We start from the raw sequence: 18,488 nt of genomic DNA, 5'->3' as shown, positions 1-18,488 counted from the left end.
AAGAGAAGAAGAGAAAGAGAAAGAAAGAAAGAAAGAAAGAAAGAAAGAAAGAAAGAAAGAAAGAAAGAAAGAAAGAAAGAAAGAAAACAGACGAGTGTTTCCCACTTGGATCACCCAAAGAGTTAAAAGGCCTCAGCATATTATCCATGTATTCATACATAGGGCCCAAAGGATGGCATCTCATTTTTCATCATCAAGGCATTTATACGAACTTCTATCTTCTTTTGCTTTTGTGACCTCTAGCCAGAAAGGCCAAAGTAAATAAAGGCCAAGATGGATGTCAAATCAAGCAATTACTAAAGAGGGACCTGAGCTGTGACCCTCAGATTAGAAATGGTGACCTGTCACAGCAACAGGGGAGAACCTTCCTGCAGGGGGTTGCCTGATTCCTGAAATGCAATTGAGATTTGCAACCTGGACTGAAAAAAAAAAAAATGGTATTTTTCATTTGCCTTTTAATCTTTTCTAGCATTCGTATTGAGCCTGTCTTCCCATTTTCTCTTTGGCTGCAGGTTGTAGACATCTGAGAGGGAAAATTAGTGTATGGAAAGCACACCTCCCATGAAAAATGAGAATGAGCCAGCACAGCACAAAATACTGCAAAATCATTTTCTTCGTTACCTCTGGTAAAACAGTGTGAAAATGAGATATGTTGTATAAGAATAGGGAAACTCAGTCAACATCACAGGGGCGGGCAGGAAGCTGATGGGGAGGGAGCTGAGGGGGGTTGTTGCTATTGCTGTAATTTCCCACATATGGGAATAAGTTTTGAAGAATTATTTTTGAGGGCAACTAAAGTTTTCAAATACATTGCATAGCTCATCCTTGGGCCTGTTTTTAGGAATTTCATGTTTTCTGCTTTGGTACAATTGTTACTGCTTTTCTCTACTTGCTCTACATTCTTCAAAACACCTGTATCAGTCTACTTCTTATCAAAAAGAAAATGACAAAGGTATAAGGACAGATGGGAGGAGGAAGGGAAGGGAGAGAGAGGGAGGGAGGGAGGAGAGGAGAAGCATCAACATATTCAAGCTCTTTTTTTCCCTTCAAACATGTAAATTTTGAATTGAAATAGAACCAGAGTGAAGAATTGTGAGTCACATAAACATTTCGGTAGTGGAGTCTTATAAAGCTGTATTTAGTTGTTTGCTTCCCTGCTTGTCACAGTTCCTAGGGGACTCTTACCCACTAAGTAAAATTCTCAGTCATCTTCCCTAGTAAATACTAAATGCAATTGAATGAATGGATTTTTAATGTTTAATATATATGTTTCCAATGCTTTAATGTAAGTCAAAGAATCGTATCTGACTTTGAAATTTGTTGATAGAAATATCAGTGAAGGAAAAAGACTAATAGCCAGAGGCCAGCGCAGCATCTCCTTGTAATGAAAACTCAGGCCTAGAAATCTAATGAGGAGGAAGTAGCCAGAGGAAGAGGGATTTAAGAAAGTGTTTTCAATATATTACACTTGGGAGACAGAGGCCAGACTGATCTGTATAGCAAGTTGCCGGTCATCCAGGGCTGCAGAGTGAGACCCTATCTCAAAAAAAAAAAAAAAAAAAAAAAAAATCTTGTATTAGAAATCTTTAAATATTGACCACAAAATCCAAATTCCACTAAAATGTAAGTCTTCATTGAAAAGAAAGGAAAATTCAGAGACTTTCTTAGCTCCTCATTTGGGGGGCGGGGGCTGGGGGCAGGGGCGGGGCGGGGGCAGAGGGGAGAACATTTCCTTAGCAAAATCACAACCAAAAAGCTGCACTATCTGCGTCAGCCATGGTCTTCAGTCACAATGTTCTCTGCTGCTGTGCTCACTACTGGCACATCTTTGTTGGAAACTACTGGCCAGAGATCCTGGCAGTAAGTTGAATCTCCTACTATTGTTATGACTGAGTCCTCTAGCTGCTGAAGGATTCACATTAGCCCTCCGGTTTTAACAGGTGAATCAGGCAAATCTGGGAATCTTCAGTTCCCCTGGCTCCTCCTCAGAGCCATTAACTTTGGAACATCACTTCTTCCCAAAGCATCAAAGTAGAGGATGCTGGTGGTGTGATCTCTTGGAAGTGGGTTATTTGAGGGAAGAAAATCACCTCAATCGTTATTACATACAGTCTTATTTACAGTATTCCCAGAGCAGAGACTAAACAGAATTTGGCTCAGCTAACAACCACCTTGAGTAACTAGGTCTTATTTCTTCATTGTGTCTGCGGTTTAGGAACCTGTGAATGAATAAGGCTAAAGATGTGATCTGTGATGGCTTGGCGTGTTTTTTTGTTTTCTCAAAGGTATGTCTCCATTTTTACAAAATGTTTACTGAAAAATAATTGTCTTGAGGTGAGAACCTGTCATTTAAGAAGGAGTAGGTTCCCCCTAAGCTTGGCCCTGGTGGCTTCAATAGGTGAGTCACAGAAATGGGGAAACTCCCTGTGGCCATCACTCCATCTTCCCACTTTCAGTAATGCCTATTATCTAGGGAGGGGCCACATGGGGTCATCTCCCAAGCAGCCATTTTAGTTTAGGTTGGCCTTTGCCCCTTTCTTTTCTTTCTTGTCTCTTCCTCCTGCTCTCCTTCTTCTTACGACATAGGGTATCACTTGTGTTGCTCAGCCTCATTTGGAACTTACTATTTAGCCCCATGATGGCCTCACACTACTACAGCAACCCTCCTGCATCAGTCTCCTAAATGCTGGAATTTATAGGTGTGAGTCACCACACCCAGCCACCTTTTCCCTTTAGGCAGGGGTCTGGGAGCTTTGGGCAAATCACAAATAGTGTTAAGCAGCTGAAGGATGAGAGAATATATGCTTTAAAATTAGAAAGTCACTCAAACTTCACCAGTCACTGACTGCTTCTAACCTTGATGTTGTTCTTCATTGGAGAACTCTAAATAATTCAGTAAGGCATGATGAATTTCTCTGGAATTATTGTTATGTTCTGAGAAGCCAAAACTTTACTTTATTAACATGTTTTTTTCTTCTGGATCAGTATAGCATTATCCCTTCTAGGAGTATGATCCTTACAAAGTAAAAAAAAAAAAGAAAGAAAGAAAGAAAGAAAGAAAGAAAGAAAGAAAGAAAGAAAGAAAGAAAGAGAGAAAGAAAGAAAGAAAGAGGAAAGAATAAGAAGAAGAATGTGTGACATATGCAAGTGAATCTACAAGATTGAATTTATCTATAATCAATAAGTTCAACATTGTCTAATAAGCATATCTGTTAGATAACACCTACAACAGTATCTTTTATGTGGCTATTTTTCCAAAAATCTAGACACATGCCAAAAATCTATGGGTAACTATTACCAAAATATCTAAGCAATCTATAGATACACAGTGAGTATGTAGCTAAATACACAATGGGAATCTATCTTGAAAATTTTCTGAAGTAAGTCCATTTTGTCCTCCAATAACTTATGAGCTGAAAACATTGGTAATTATTTTATTCCAAAAAGTAAGAAAACTGAGATTCTGGATAATCATGTCTTGTGGTCTTAATCATTTGAGGAGTATATTATGACACATACCCTTAGATTCCTACATATCTCTCCATATTCACCCTCTGAACTTGCAATTCAGACCCACAATTGTTTGGATACATATTTGTTCATTAGTAATTTATAATACAACTTATTAAGGCCTCAGAGAAGTTAAGCCAAGAAAGGAAAAATAGTGCCTAGAGGAAATGGGTTATACCAGCATTTTTTAAGCACTAACTCTATCAAACATGGTGCAACTAATTTACATTATCTCCTGTTTCCCACAATGCAAGATATATTAAGAACTTCTCATTAAGAAACTAAGGTTTACTATGCCAAGTGATTTGTCCTAGGTCACAGAAAAAAATGACATAAGCAGAAGCTGGCTTCCAAACTTGGTCTATTTGACTGCCACACAGAGCTCTTAACTTTTTTTATTTTTTATTATTTTTATAGCAAAGGGACATGACAACCCAGGACATTCATTAAAAACAGTTTGACTAAAGACAAGTGCAGGTGGGAAATGGAGAAAAACTAAGTTGAATAGAGAAACCAAGGCCAAAGAATAGAACATCTAGGAACCCAAGAAAAGTAGATCATTGTATGAAAATTGGGCATTTTTTTTATAGATTTTTAATTATAAGGAAAATAATAAAAGGAAGAATTCAAGGGATGTTGACTTATGATGGGAACTAGGAGGGAGCAAGAGATGACCAGTTAGGAAGCTACTGTAACAGTTCAGGTATGAGATGACGAAGGCCTAATTGGGTGTGGTCAACGTGCTCATGAATCAGAAAAAAAAAGGGGCAATAGAAAACAACTAGAAGGAAGAAGCAATATAATTTCATGAGTAATCAGATGCAAGGGCTCAAGCAGAAGATGAGTCAAAGATGAGTAGGTGCTTTCAAACCTAAATAACTGAAAGGTTGGCGCCAAAGAGTTAAAATCAGGAGATGCGGGGTGGGTAGGAGGAAGAAGAGGTGTATTTAGTCACATGATGGGAAGAGACTAAACATGATGATCTGATTTGAGCTCTCAGGAGAGACTACGCAGCCAGTTTCCGAACAGGGCATTGTACATTGATGAATGTTGCAGATATAAGTTGACTAATGAAGAATATGAGAAGACAGGGAATAGAGCTGAAAATGTAGACTAGAGGGTGTCCATAAAAAAGAATGCATGTGAATAACAAGGAGGTGTCCTGGACATAAAGGAGACCACCAGCCATTTTCTTCCCTCCTTAGCCAACAGAATTTTTGGGGAGAGCATTAGTAGTGTTCACCTCCACTGGAAGACAAGCCCTCTGGGGGCAGAAACTTCCACCTAAACAGGGATTAGTGTATTTAGGAATTAAACCTATATCTGTTGAACAAATAAATCCATCACTGTACTATTGCTTGTCCCTACAGCAAGCACGGTGTCTAGAAACATCTGCTACACTGTGTAACTTGTGGAACAGAATGAAACCAGTAATTCTATTTCCATTCCTAGGACCATCTCATCTTAAGCATTGTTGACAATATTCCAAACAAGCTGGTAAATAATCAAGGAAAGACATATTTTTGCAACATCAAAAAGAACAAAAAAAATACAGGGAAAATATTTTAACTGCCTTTGAACTGAAGGAAATAAGAATTTTTTAAATATTTTGTTAATATACACAGTAATGGTCCCTTGTGATATTTTCACATGTGTGGCATGACATTTACTTCTTATTATTCCCCCACTGCCCTTTCTCACCTCCCTTCCTCCTTTTTTCTGGTCCTCCTCTGCAATGCTCCATCCTTCTGCTTTCATGGCACATCAAAAAAGAATCACGAAAGCAACAGTTGCTACAGCCCCAAAGCAGACACGAATTGGATATTTGTACATTGCTTAGCTTTTTAAATGTGCATAAAGGGTGTGAATTAGAGAAACTCTTCAGTCTGGATGAATATCCTCCAGGGGTCCTTCGGGTGCCATATTGGGAAGTGCTATGGACCTTTAGAATCAGTGGGGAGGCACCCTTCACGGGAAATGGGATGCCCAGTCTCCCTCTTCCTTCACTTTTGTTCCTTGGCTACTGTGGTGAGTCATTTACTTTACCATGTACCATGCACTCCCAACCTAGCTGTCAGCTGCCTTGCCTGAAGCCCAAGACCAGAATCTCTAAGCAAGGGAGCAAACTAATCCTTCTCTCTTTATGTTTTAATTGTCTCAGTTTTATCACTATGATAATGGAAAGTTAAGCACTATAGGAAATATGAAAAATGTTGTTACTTAGACTGTGGTGTTTAGTCACCAAAAATATACCACACAACTTCATAAGTGGCTGTAGATAATATCAGTAAGAAATGAGTTAATGACCATGACCAGGTATATGGCCTGAGTGTGACTGTAGGAACAATGGCAGCAGGAGCTCAAATAAAAAAAAAAAAAAATAAATAAAAGTGTTGATTTTAAACATTTATACATCAAAGTTTTACTTAGAAGTCATTTTAATGAAATTCATTTAAATCAATTTGAAAGAAGTTCAAATATGCTTCAGATTTCAACTGAGATTAAGTTTTCATTTTAATAGGTACTTCACTAAAAAAATAAATAAATATTGAGAAGTGGAAAGGAAGGAAAGAAGGAAGGAAGGGAGGGAAGAAGGAAGGAAGGAAAAAGAGTTTGTAAAGAGTTGTTATCTATCAAGAATCACCTCATCATGTTTCTGTTTTTCATCACCTTTAGGAATCCAGAGTTAAGTGCTAGAGAGATGGCTGAGTGGTTCAGAGAACCTGCTTCTCTTCCAGAGGACTCACGTTTGGTTCCCTGCACTCACATCAAGGTACTCACTGAATCTGTAACTCCAGCTCCAGGGAATCCAACACTCTGACCTCCTCAGGCACCACACATACTGTGCACACTCTCACATGCAGACACACACCTACAGGTAATTAAAAATGGTACAAATAAATCCTTAAATAAAATCAAATAAATACAAATCTAGAATTAACGCTAGTATCTTTAAGTTCTGTTTGAAGGGTCAGTAGCTATTCCACCAAATGTAAATCAGTACCAAACACAAATGGGCAATTCACGCACCAGGAAGTGACGCACTTGAAGCACTTGTTTGATTGGGAATGAGTCTGGCAAACACTGTGCTTGTCTGTGTGTCTGTCTTTACACATAAGATACAGTATTTAAGCTGACTTATACAATTTAAAAGGTAAAAAAGAAAGAAAAGAAAGAAAAGGAGGGAGGGAGAGAAAGAGAGAGAAGGAAAGAAAGAAAGGAAGGAAGGAAGGAGGGAAGGAAGGAAGAAAGAAAGAAAGAAAGAAAGAAAGAAAGAAAGAAAGAAAGAAAGAAAGAAAGAAGAGAAAGAAAGAAGAGAAAGAAAGAAAAAAAGAAGAGAAAGAAAGAAAAAGAAAGAGAAAAACCAAACAAACCAATGGTTACCCTTGCTTGCACAATACATAGCACTACATGGATTAGAAGTAAGTTGCAATCTCTCTAAATTCAATAGGTGAGCAAATGTCTATAAATGTCATAAGTAGACAGAGCCAGGCAACCCATTCTTGATGGGATTCCATGGCTCCAGGAAAGAGGCGAGGCCTCCACCCACACAAGAATTCTCTCACTCGTGCGCCAGTTGTCTGAAATCATTACCAGAATTTTATCCCCTGGATTGACAACTTTGATCATTATGTTTTGATCACAATAATTCTCCATGCCCCCAGAGACAAATTGTGGCTTCTTAATTTTACCAGGTTGAGTTTCGCTCATGAGCTAAATCTTTTGCATGTGACACACCCAGATCTAGCAAATACTTGAAGATAAAAGATACTTCCAGATTTAAAAAAGAAGAAACTATACCAACTGCTAATCTAAAATAGTCTCTTGAAGGTTGTGAATATAGCATCAAGATTAGCTGAGACCAAAAAAAAAAAATTAATTTTATTAACCAATAAAATGAAATAGTATGTTAGTATTTTTCCATAATTTGTGCTACATAGGTCACTGAACCCAAATTCCAAACTAAAAGAAAACAGCAAAGTTCTCTTTAAAATGCATGTAAAATTGTAGAGAAAGCCAGGTTACTCAACAAATGCCTTTTCTTCCCTCCGTGGCCCAAAGCAGCAGTCTTTCCTTCCTTCTTCTGCTGTGTGTGATAACTTAGAAGAAAGAAGGGCAAAAGCCACAGCAGTGCCCCTTAAACATGGAGAAAAGAAAGGAAAACAAGAACAGTGAGTTTATCACCCACATCCTACTCCAGGCAATACCACTGCATCACTGTACACAGTAGGTATCCCCGTGCGAGACCTGCTTTGCTTCCTCTAAATTACCCCCCACATCTACATGTTGTCAAACCTAGATCTCTGATCAGTTCTCTTGTCCTCTTCTTTACCTCTTGACAATTTAAAGAGCCCAACTTTAAAGTTTAAAAGTATTCCCAAAAACTGAGTTTTTATGGCTTATTTTAATTCTTTTAGAATGAAAGAATATTTTCTTCTCATTTCAACAATGAGCCATACAGGCATGTGTTCCATTTCTATAGGGATAAGTATGCAGATTTGCATGGCAACTAATAAATACAGCTTCGGTGTAGGAGTCAAGTGTGAAAACAGAAATCAACTTTCCATTTTCCACCAACATTCAGAGGCCACTGAGAGAGTTTCAAGGAGCCTTCTCACTCAAGGCAAAACTCTCAGTTATGGAATCTGAAATTGTTTGAATTACAAAGGATCCTTGAATACAACAACCTCACAGTAAAAGTTGTGTTGGTTTGAAAGACTCACACTGTTTTGAACAGGCATTTAACTGTGTTGTAGGATTTGTATGATGGCAGAGTCTACGTCTTCAAGTTCATCAATGCAGCTAGCAAAGTCTTAACACCCTCGCAATTCAGAGTTGCTGTACCGCAAGTATCACACACTTTCTCTGACCGTCCCTTTCTTCACATGTTACTGGGAAGATGAACTGAAATATCTTGGTTGTGGCGTGAATTACATTGAATATTAAAGAGCTAGATGTGCAGTCGCTCTGCAGACGTTCTCCTCTACCGCCATCGTAAGGCTCAGTGGTTTGGAGGACTGGGAAGCAGCACGGATGCTGCTTTTGGTTGCAGACTCTCAAGACACAGGTGTTCCTGAGCTGCCTTGTGTCTCCTTCCTCTGCATCACCCAAGCTTCCTCGGGAATCTGTTTCTCCTGTGCTTACATCGGCATAAGCTTGGATATGGAGCAAGGCCTGCTAGACTTCGGCATCTTATTTATCGATTGAATTCTGCTGACAGATAGCACAGTTAGAGTTTCTCAGGAGCACACATGTAAACTGTGGGCTTTGTTTCATTCAGCTTGCGGAATGTAAACCCCAGAGGAATTAGCTGAGCTAAGCTATCAAAACCTGGATGGAGTGATCTTTCTTCTGACTCTAGGAGTGCTGAGCAGATCTGGTCCTACTTCAGTGCTGGATCCCTGCTTCCTCCCCATTTATATAAAACAGTAAATACACATTTCTTTCTGGTTCCTTCTCTTTTCATTCTTTGTAGTATAGTGTTAGATGTACCCCAGGCATCTAATCCCAACATTGTAATTATGGCATTTGTGAACAGCTAAATGAGAAAGAAAAAAAATAGACCATTGTTGACTTTAATACTCTAAAAACAAGTCATTAAAAAAAGAAACTATTTATAACAATGAGAAGGGCCTTAATGATAAAAGTCAAATAAACTGAAACTGAAAGAATTTACCACTAAAAGTTTATTTCCTATTATTTAATACTATTTCCAAGCTTCTATAGAAAGTATTTTCCATTGTACAGATTGATGGAGCTTTGAAGATATAAAGGAAACACTAGGCCCCACATCTCCCCAAGATCTACTTACCATCAGTAGGGTTTTCCTAGGCCACAGCATTAACCTAATTAACTCATCTTTCAGGAGTGTGAAGAAGCAGGGCCTAGCCAACCCGGTCTGCAGGAGCCCCAGTGCCCGGACTTGCATGCATTTGTGGCTGAAACTTAAATGCTTCCTCCCACACAGTGAAACAGGAAAAGCTTTCATTTCCTTGAAAAGGTGAAGTAGTTGCAAAAATTTTCCATTTTATAAGAACCTATATTTTCTCTTTAAGAGGTTCTTCTCAATCATAACATAATCAGAAGCTTACACTATTTGAATTCGTTCTAAGTTTACAGCGTATCAACTACATATTATTCAAAATCATTCAGAAACATGGACTCTCTCAGCTTTGTCTAAATTCCCTGAGTGGTTTTCAAAAAAAAAAAGATATCTATATACTTTGTGATTTATAGACTCAGCTTAGCATATACTTTGGAAAATATATCAACTTTATGAGAATTTTTATGCTTCTGATTTTATATCACACAGAGAAAAGGGTAACATTTTAATATTTGTTTGTATTAAGCCTCAGTACAAAAAGGGTTTCAGTAGAACACGTATTTGAACAATACAATGATTTAATAGACACAAACACACATTATACATCAGCGTTCTAAGAATTCCACATGCATTATTTCATTTAGTTCCCATAATAACATTACACGGGCCATCAATTCTTTCCTCAGATCAGAAGCTAACACTAAGAAAGGCTAACTTGCTGAAATCCTAAGTTGAGAAGCAGTTGTGATGGGTTTGAATTTTGGTGGTCTGATCCAAAATACACAATCATGTCGGTAGAAAAGAGGAAAAGGAAAAGGAGCCTAAAGTTAAAGTTAAACCAAGAAATGTGAAATGAAAATTATGTTTCATGACAAAAATCAATCAAACAAACAAACCAACAAGAAGACTCACAACTTTGTTCTGATTCTGGGGAACCAAAGAAAGGAAACAAAATAACCAGACTCACAATGCTCACAAAATGAAAAGCATAACAACAACCCAGAAGATGTGCTGTTTCTCCTGGCTCTGACATCTTTTTGACATTATGAAAAAAAGGAAAGCAAGTCTTAGATATAAACAAAATAATACAGAAAATAAACCAGTCACTTTCTCTCTTGTCCATAGATAAACACAGGCCACAATACCAGGACCAAAATCAGCACATTTTTAACGTTCCTGAGAAATTTTATCAACGCACACATGTCCAGTTGTGTAGACTACATCTGCTGCCAGGTGCCCTCTCATTATGCAACAATATAATGTCTCCAATATTTCATGGGAGTGAAGAAGTAAGTACTGCTACATTCCCTGAAGGAACTGACTTCGAGCATAGCTATCTATTTAACTCTTCAGCAAACAGTAAACAAGACACACAGTCACTCTGAGCTACAGTATTCTCCACTGTTAAACAGAAATAATAAGAGTGCTTCCCACCTCATACTCCTATACAGATCAATCAGCATATGAAAACTCTTAGAAAGGAGTCTGATGCCCTGATTCAAATGTCAATCACCAGCAGGACCACTCCTAACCCCACTTGTGAGAACTCCAAGATGACACTTCAGAGCTTTGTAAAACTTCATAAATTGAAACCGAATGTTGTGGCTTAAAGAATTAAAAGTGAATTCAATATTGTTTCAAGGATCAGTTATTAAACAGGCCAGAAAACAGTTCTGGAAGTGTATACTCTGTGATGTTTCCTGATTTCTTAAAATGCCTTCATTTATTTGTTTGTTTATCTAGCTATCTGTTTGTTTATTTGGGTAAATAATGAGTTCTTAATGCAGAGGACTAGACAGTTCCAAACCTTTGATGACGATTTCTGCCCAAACCGCAGCACTGTGGAAAGTGAAAGTTTTGAAATAATTGATAAGAATTAACCAACAAGAACATGAGATCTTCCAGCAAATCTGGGTTCATCTTACCTGTGTATTCTCCTAAAAAGCCAATAACAAAGAACTAATGGCTAGGCATTACCTCGAAAAGACCAACTAAGCCAGAAGCCAGAACGTTTTTTTTTTTTTTTTTGCAAAATCGTAATTGCATTTAATTTCAATATATTAACTTCCAAAACAAATCAAGCATTACCAGTTGTATTCGGATTCAAATGCATTTCAATGAAAAAGATGGGAATTTATAATAAACACCCATTGATTATAGTGCTGTTCAATCATAACTTTATTTCATCGCATTTTGGAATATATTTTCTACCTGCAGGATTTATGAGCTACTCTGTCCTCAGAATTTTATACAGAGCCTGGCATTAAAAGAGGCACTCAGGCAACATGGATGGATTGGTGGAAATAAAACCAATTATTTAGCTTCCACATTTCAGAATTTACAGCTTAAGATAGGAATAACCAATTAAAAAATAATCCTAAATCTTAAATTCACAATAAGGTTGCCAACGTGTGAGGTAGTTTCAAAGACCAAAGGCAATCTTTTCTCCTGGGGATACAGGTGAGATCAGTTGGGGTTACTGTAAAGGTATTGGGTGGTGCTCGTGGCTGGCCGCGGTTTCCACGTGGAAAGGTCACAGTCACGACAGGACCCAGTGATACCTTTCAGAGCTTTATTAAGAGAAGGAGAGACAGAGACAGAGAGACCTCGTGGAGAGAGAGTACAGAGAGAGAGCACGTGGGAGTGCACGTCCGCTTTTAGGCTGGAACCCAGTCGTAAGCTGCTGACATACAGAATGCTTACATTTACTAATATTCCTACTGTGTTCTTAACAAACAGGGCCCAGTAAGGAAAGAGGGATGGTGGTACTAAGCTTCTGGAAGAACAAATGCACCACTAAATGTGTTATGAAAAGCTAAAATGGGGCATGAACACCTAATTCTTAAAGAGGGTATGAACCATTATTTTTAAGAAATGTGTGTGTGAGGATTGCCCCTGGGCTGGCAGATGGGTTCCCATTATTCCCAACACAGTTTTGAATAGAACTGTAATTTTTATTGAAAATGGACATTTTTCATACAATATATTCTGATCACAGTTTCCTCTCCTCCAAGTCCTCCCAGATCCTCCCTGTAGGGGTGGCTGTCTGTGCCTTAGAAGAAAAAAAAATTAAGTATTAAGGCACAGACAGCCACCCCTACACTTCCCCATCTCCCCACCCACCCAAATCCACACCTTTTCCTTTCTCTCTCTCATTAGAAAACAAACAGGCAACTGAAACAACAAAGCAAAAGACAAGCCAGAATAGGACAAAACAAACAATCAGCATTTCAAACGCTAACATCAGTCTTTGGAAGAAGAATTGAGTGCTTCTAAGTAACCAAGAGCATATCAGCTATGGTAAAGCTAACTATAACTCAATTTTAAAATAACCAGAGCTGAGAGTGAAGGGAACGGAACGGGCCATCTTTCTGCCCTGTGCTCTGATCTCTATTGAGTGATGGAGAGAACTACTCAAGGAAAACACATGGTAGACCTTAGGTCCATAGACCTTCCTTTTATTTCATCATCTATCTACAAATGTAGCACATCGTGCTGGATTTGGTGCTTGGTAAAGACAGCTCTTTCAGGCAGCAAGTTGGGCTTGGTGCTTACAGGTGCTTCGCCCCGAGCTTGATGAGCTCTGTTTGATTCCCAAAAGCCAAAGGGTAGAAGAAAACCAATCCCCAACAAGTTGTCCTCCAACTTCCACACATGCTCCACGGCATAACTCCCTGTCCTACCTATAAAATAAATAAACACAAAAAAGAAGACTCTATAATATCATGTGTACACTACTGATTAAACAGCTAACAGATTTTTTTCATATTTTTTTTCCTACTGCAACTACAAAGATATGTTTCAAACCCTTAATTCAAAAGGACCAGGAATAATTGTGGTGTCCAGAAGGTGTCTGGAGTTTTAGATGCTCTGGACTCGACAGAGCTGGCAGCTGACTTAGTTGCTAAGTCTATAAGCAGTGGATAATCGATTGGTACAAATTCACTGTCCCTGCAGTATTACACTCAAATCTTCAGTGGTATGGAGGAGCCCTGTCACATAGGCCTCTGGGTTTTGGTTCTCCTGTACTCAGCTGCTCTCTTTGCAGGTGTCACAGATACCTGCCATCAAGCCTGTCATGGAGATAAGGGAGCTTTGCAAAAGAGGTTGACACCTGTCAGCATGGAACTGAAAAGTTATGAACAAATATGTGTTTGAATAAATGGCCCATTAAACACCAGAACATTAATCTCATTGCACACTGCCTCCTCCAGTTCTCCATTCCTACCAGGGACCATGATGCCCAGGGCTTACCCATTTGCTCTCCCATATTTCTCCTTTCTGCCTCTCCAAGATGAGGCCCTCTTGGAGGTGCTCACTTAGGAGGTAACAGAGGAGTCAGAGTTCTCTTCTAGCATTGTGACCTGACAAGGACATTCTCAGAGCTACTGCTTTGGGGCCCGTACTCTCCTTGATCTCACCAGATCTATCACCAGTTTCCATCTCCTGTTCTCACCAGACTCATGCAACTGTCTTTCGTTACATTACACGCAATCAGTATAATATACAAATAAGTATAATATACAAATATATGCATTTTTGCAACTCATGTTTTGTCAATGATGTTTCTCCCATGTTACCTTAAGTCATAGGAAAATAAACCTTTCTTTTTAATCCTTTTCAAAAGAAGAAAATAATGAAGAATTAAAATAAATCTCTGTACAAACATATATCCAAAGGCAAAATTTTCTATGCAAATTTTCAAATTATTCTTGCTCTAGCCAGACTAATTTTTAGCCCTGGAAATACCCAGAGAGACTCCTTAATCTGCCGGTGACAGAGCTATGAATAGCTCTTATTCATCAGCCTCACACAAGATAATTGACCACAGAGCCCAAGACAAAGGAGATTTGGAAGAGGATGTGGCAAGGTGCTAGGCGAAGTCACTTAACATGTTCCTGGGGCTCTTGAATAGTGAGTCTTGAGAGAGACAAAAGAAAAAGACCTTTGACGGTTCCAGGGATAATCTCTTAAACATGCAAATAGGTGACTAAGTTACTGAAAACTAATTTAGCAATGGATAAGGCATTTCTTTCTCATAGCATGTGAGGGTTATGCTAAAACTGGTGAGAATTAAACCTAGATCTAGGAAGGAGAAATCAACAGAGAAGACAGAAGACTGTAGACTAGGAGTTGAAGCTCCGGCACCATGGAAGATTTCCTTTTGCTCCATCAGGCTGGAGAGGATTAAATGATTTCTCTTTCTTCCGAATTTCACATGCACCAAGTAGATTTTAAATCAGATGCTTTTAATTTTAGATGATTTCATTACAGTACTGAGGGGGGAAATCTACATTGTTGAAAGTGTAAAGCCAAATACACAGTTTCACAAGTAAATTTCCATTTATTCACAAACAAGGCAATAATGTTCATGTTCTCCTCAGAGCTCATGCAAAAGTAAGATTTCGTGACAATATCCCTTTGAAAAAGTAATGATATAATCCATTTGTTTTAGGATATTTATAATTTTATTTGATCAGATTATAAATGGAATATCGAATAGTTATGAAAGCACACTACTGTGGAAGAGAAGAACTATTTAATACTATGCTATCAAAAGTTAAATTACAAATAAGAAGTCTTCTAACTGACAAAAAGATTTACGCTCTAAATTTACATACATTAATTGAGAGATTCAAAAGCTGATAGCTGCAAGAATAACTATCTCATTAGTGGAGTTACTGCTTTGAAGCTAATGTGTATGCAGCCAGATATTACAGATTCCTGATGCGTTCATTGAAAGGGATGACAAGGCATGGTTGCACATATCTGCAGTCCTAGCACTCAGGAAGCAGAGGCAGGAGGATCAGTTTGAAGATAGGCTGGACTATATAATGAGTTCCACTCACCCTGGACTATATAGCAAGACTTCATCTCAGGAAAACAAATATATCTCAGAAGCCCACATATGCTATTTACTGAGTTAATCTCTGGGTGACTAGCGAAGATATTCTTACAGAAAATCTATTGGAGAGAAAGAGCAACACAATACAGTCTTCAAAGGTTTTGGAAGCGCTAACTACAAGGGCCCAGGCTCTCAGGACTTGGCAAGGAGGCTCACAGTTACACTGAGGTCCACATTTCCAACCCTTCACGTTGTATCAGATGGCTGTAGTGTGGACTTGCAATGTTAATGCTAGATTGACACATTTCAGTTGAACGCACTGTTATAACCAAAGGCAGAAATGCTGAGTGTGTTTCCATCTTTCTCAAGAAAATGTGGTAAGTTGATCTTCCCTAAAACTTTAGCCCAAGGCAAAGAAAATTATGCAGTTGTAGCAGTTCTGGAGCTATTATGGTTACAATCTTTTCTGATGTTCATGCGAAAATTATGAGACTGTAAAACCTTTGTATTTTAAAATACCGTTACATAACCTTCAACGACTTGTTTTTCGTTTTTAAAAAATGGAATGTATTATTATATATATGAATCGTTTCAGCTTTTTAAAAATAATGATCTTACTAACTTTTTAAGAATTTTATGCAACCTATTTTGATCATATTTACCACTCCCCCAACTCTTGCCATATACACCTTTTCTAGTCACGCCTCCCTGTGCAACCAACATTGAGTCTTCTTCCCAACTGCTCTTGGGAGTGCGGCCTGTTCTGGGATGTTCGTAAACTACCAGGAGTCATATCACTGAAGAAAACCAACTCTCCTTCTCCCAGCAGCTATCAGATGTCAAAAGCTCCTCCACTAGCGATGAGATTTCATGCCTATCTCCTCCACTCCTTACTGGGATTCTGTCTGCCTTGAACTTGTCCAAGTCTTGTGCATGTTGCCACAAATGCTGAGTTCCTACTTGCAACTGCTCTATTGTATCCAACAGACAGTTTACTTAAAGCTACCTACCATCTCTGGCTCTTCCAATCTTTCTGCTTGCTCTTCCTCCAAGATCCCTGAGCCTGGGGTGGAGGATGTGATATGCATATGTACATCCCTTTAAGGCTAAATGCTCCACAGTCCCTTACTCTCTACATGCTGATCAGTTTAGAATCTCTGTCAATGTCAGCTGGTATTCTATTCCCCCCCCCCCCCCCGTGGCCCCTTAGTAACTTTGTGGCCTCTATGGGTATTCCAAATGAAACATGTATCTGAAGACTCAAAGCTAACATAGACAAATGAGCGAAAACATTTAAAATTAGTCTTTCTGGGTTTGGGCTACCTCACTCAGAATGATTGCTTCTAGCTCCATCTACTTACCTGGTAATTTCATTTTTCTTAACAACTGAATATTATTCCATTAAATGTACCACATTTTCTTTACCTACTCATCAACTGAGTAGGCTATTTCCAATTTCTAGCTATTGTGAACAGAGAAGCAGTGAGAATAGATGAACAAGTATCTCTATAGTGGAATATAGAGTCCTTTGGCTATATGCCCAAGAGAGGTATAGCTGTGGCAGATCTATTCCCAGCTTTTGGATGACACTTTATATTGATTTGCATCATGTAGTGACTGCACTAATTTGCACTCCCATCAGCAGTGAAGAAGTGTTCCCGATTCCCCACATTGACACCTGCATCTGTTGTCATCATTTTTATTTGTCCATTATGATGGACTAAGATGAAACTTCTAAAGCAATTTTAATTTCCCTTGATAGATAACATTGAGATTTTATAAAATGTTCATCAGCCGTTTGTATTTCCTCTTTCAAAAACTCTCTTCTAGTTCCTGTTATGAAAGAGATTTTTTTGCTTTTTCAATAAATTACAATTAGGCATTCATTGTTCTTTATTTTTTCCTTAAGCCACCCCAGAATTCTGCACATTCACAAACACATATGCATATGCATACAAACAAGCAAACACACAAACACACTCTCACAAACACACACTCACACACACTTTAAAAATACAAGCATGAGGCTGCAGGGATGGCTCAGCAGTGACAAGTACTTGATGCTCTTCAGAAGACCTGGAATGAGTTCCCAGAACCACATGGCAATGGATAACTATCTGTAACTATCTGTAATTCTAGTTCAGAGGATCGGATGCCCTCTCATAACCTCTGAGAACACCAGACACGCATGTGGTGCACACAAACACGGCACACCCTCAGACGCCTAAAATAAATATAAATCTAAAAAATAAACGAGATGAGAAAGAAACACAGAAGCAAATATGGTAAAATACTAGAGAAGACTCGAATCAGTCTCCTCAGACCCTGCCATCTTGGCTTGTTTTGACACAGGAACACTTTGGGATTTCAGTTTAGTCAACGCAAAGAGGAAGATGTGACTCCCTAGTGTTTATATGATGCTCTTTAAAAATCTTGTAAAGATGGACAAGCTTGCTCATAACCAGAACAGTTAACAAGATTAATCTTTACCATATTACCCTGCACCTGATTAAGCACATTTATAAACCACACAGTGAAATGAATTAAGAAATATAATGTAAATATAGCATGTCAAGACGATCTCGTGTTCTGCCACGCACACAGAGAGACTATGAGTCCTGAACAGACATTCATGATTCTGCCACTAAAACTTGGTAACCAAAAACGTAAAAGTTGTTTCTTTTATTCAATAGAAACATGATTATAGTCTATAATGTTTCTTTAGACAATGATCACAGATAAGCTTTACTGAAACAAAAATAGAGAATATTTCACAAACAACTATTAATATTTTTCAAAAATAATGTTCATACTAAATTCTAAACAAATGAGGTTTCTTAAATTTGGTTGTTGATAATCTTAAATAAATGCAAAGCTACGTTTCCAAAATCACTGCTAGATTTATAAAGTATGCACACTATACATATGAAAAACAAGGAAAGATGGCCCCCAAAAGATTTAACAACTCTGTCACAGAAATGAGTAATTGATTTTTTTTAAATATGTAATACGGGGAGGAGTGGAGGATATGAAAACTCATTCACCTGATGACTTCAGTAGACGACAGATTAGCTACTGAAGAACGTTTTCATCTACAACACTGATGGCAATCTGAAGGATTCATTTGTACATAAGAAGGGAAACTGAAGAAATGGAAAGGGGGGATCTAACACAGTGGACGAGTAATGTCCGCGTGAGCACCAAACAGTGATGTCTGTGGCAGAAACCGATGCTATGTGATGGGAAAACAACGTTGAGAACTGGGGGGGGGGGGGGGGGGGGGGCGGCAGCGAGGGAATTCATTACAAA

The sequence above is a fragment of the Peromyscus leucopus genome, chromosome 6 (genome assembly GCF_004664715.2).
Source record: "Peromyscus leucopus breed LL Stock chromosome 6, UCI_PerLeu_2.1, whole genome shotgun sequence".
Taxonomy (NCBI): Eukaryota; Metazoa; Chordata; class Mammalia; order Rodentia; family Cricetidae; genus Peromyscus; species Peromyscus leucopus.
Note: the sequence above shows the minus strand (reverse complement) of the source record.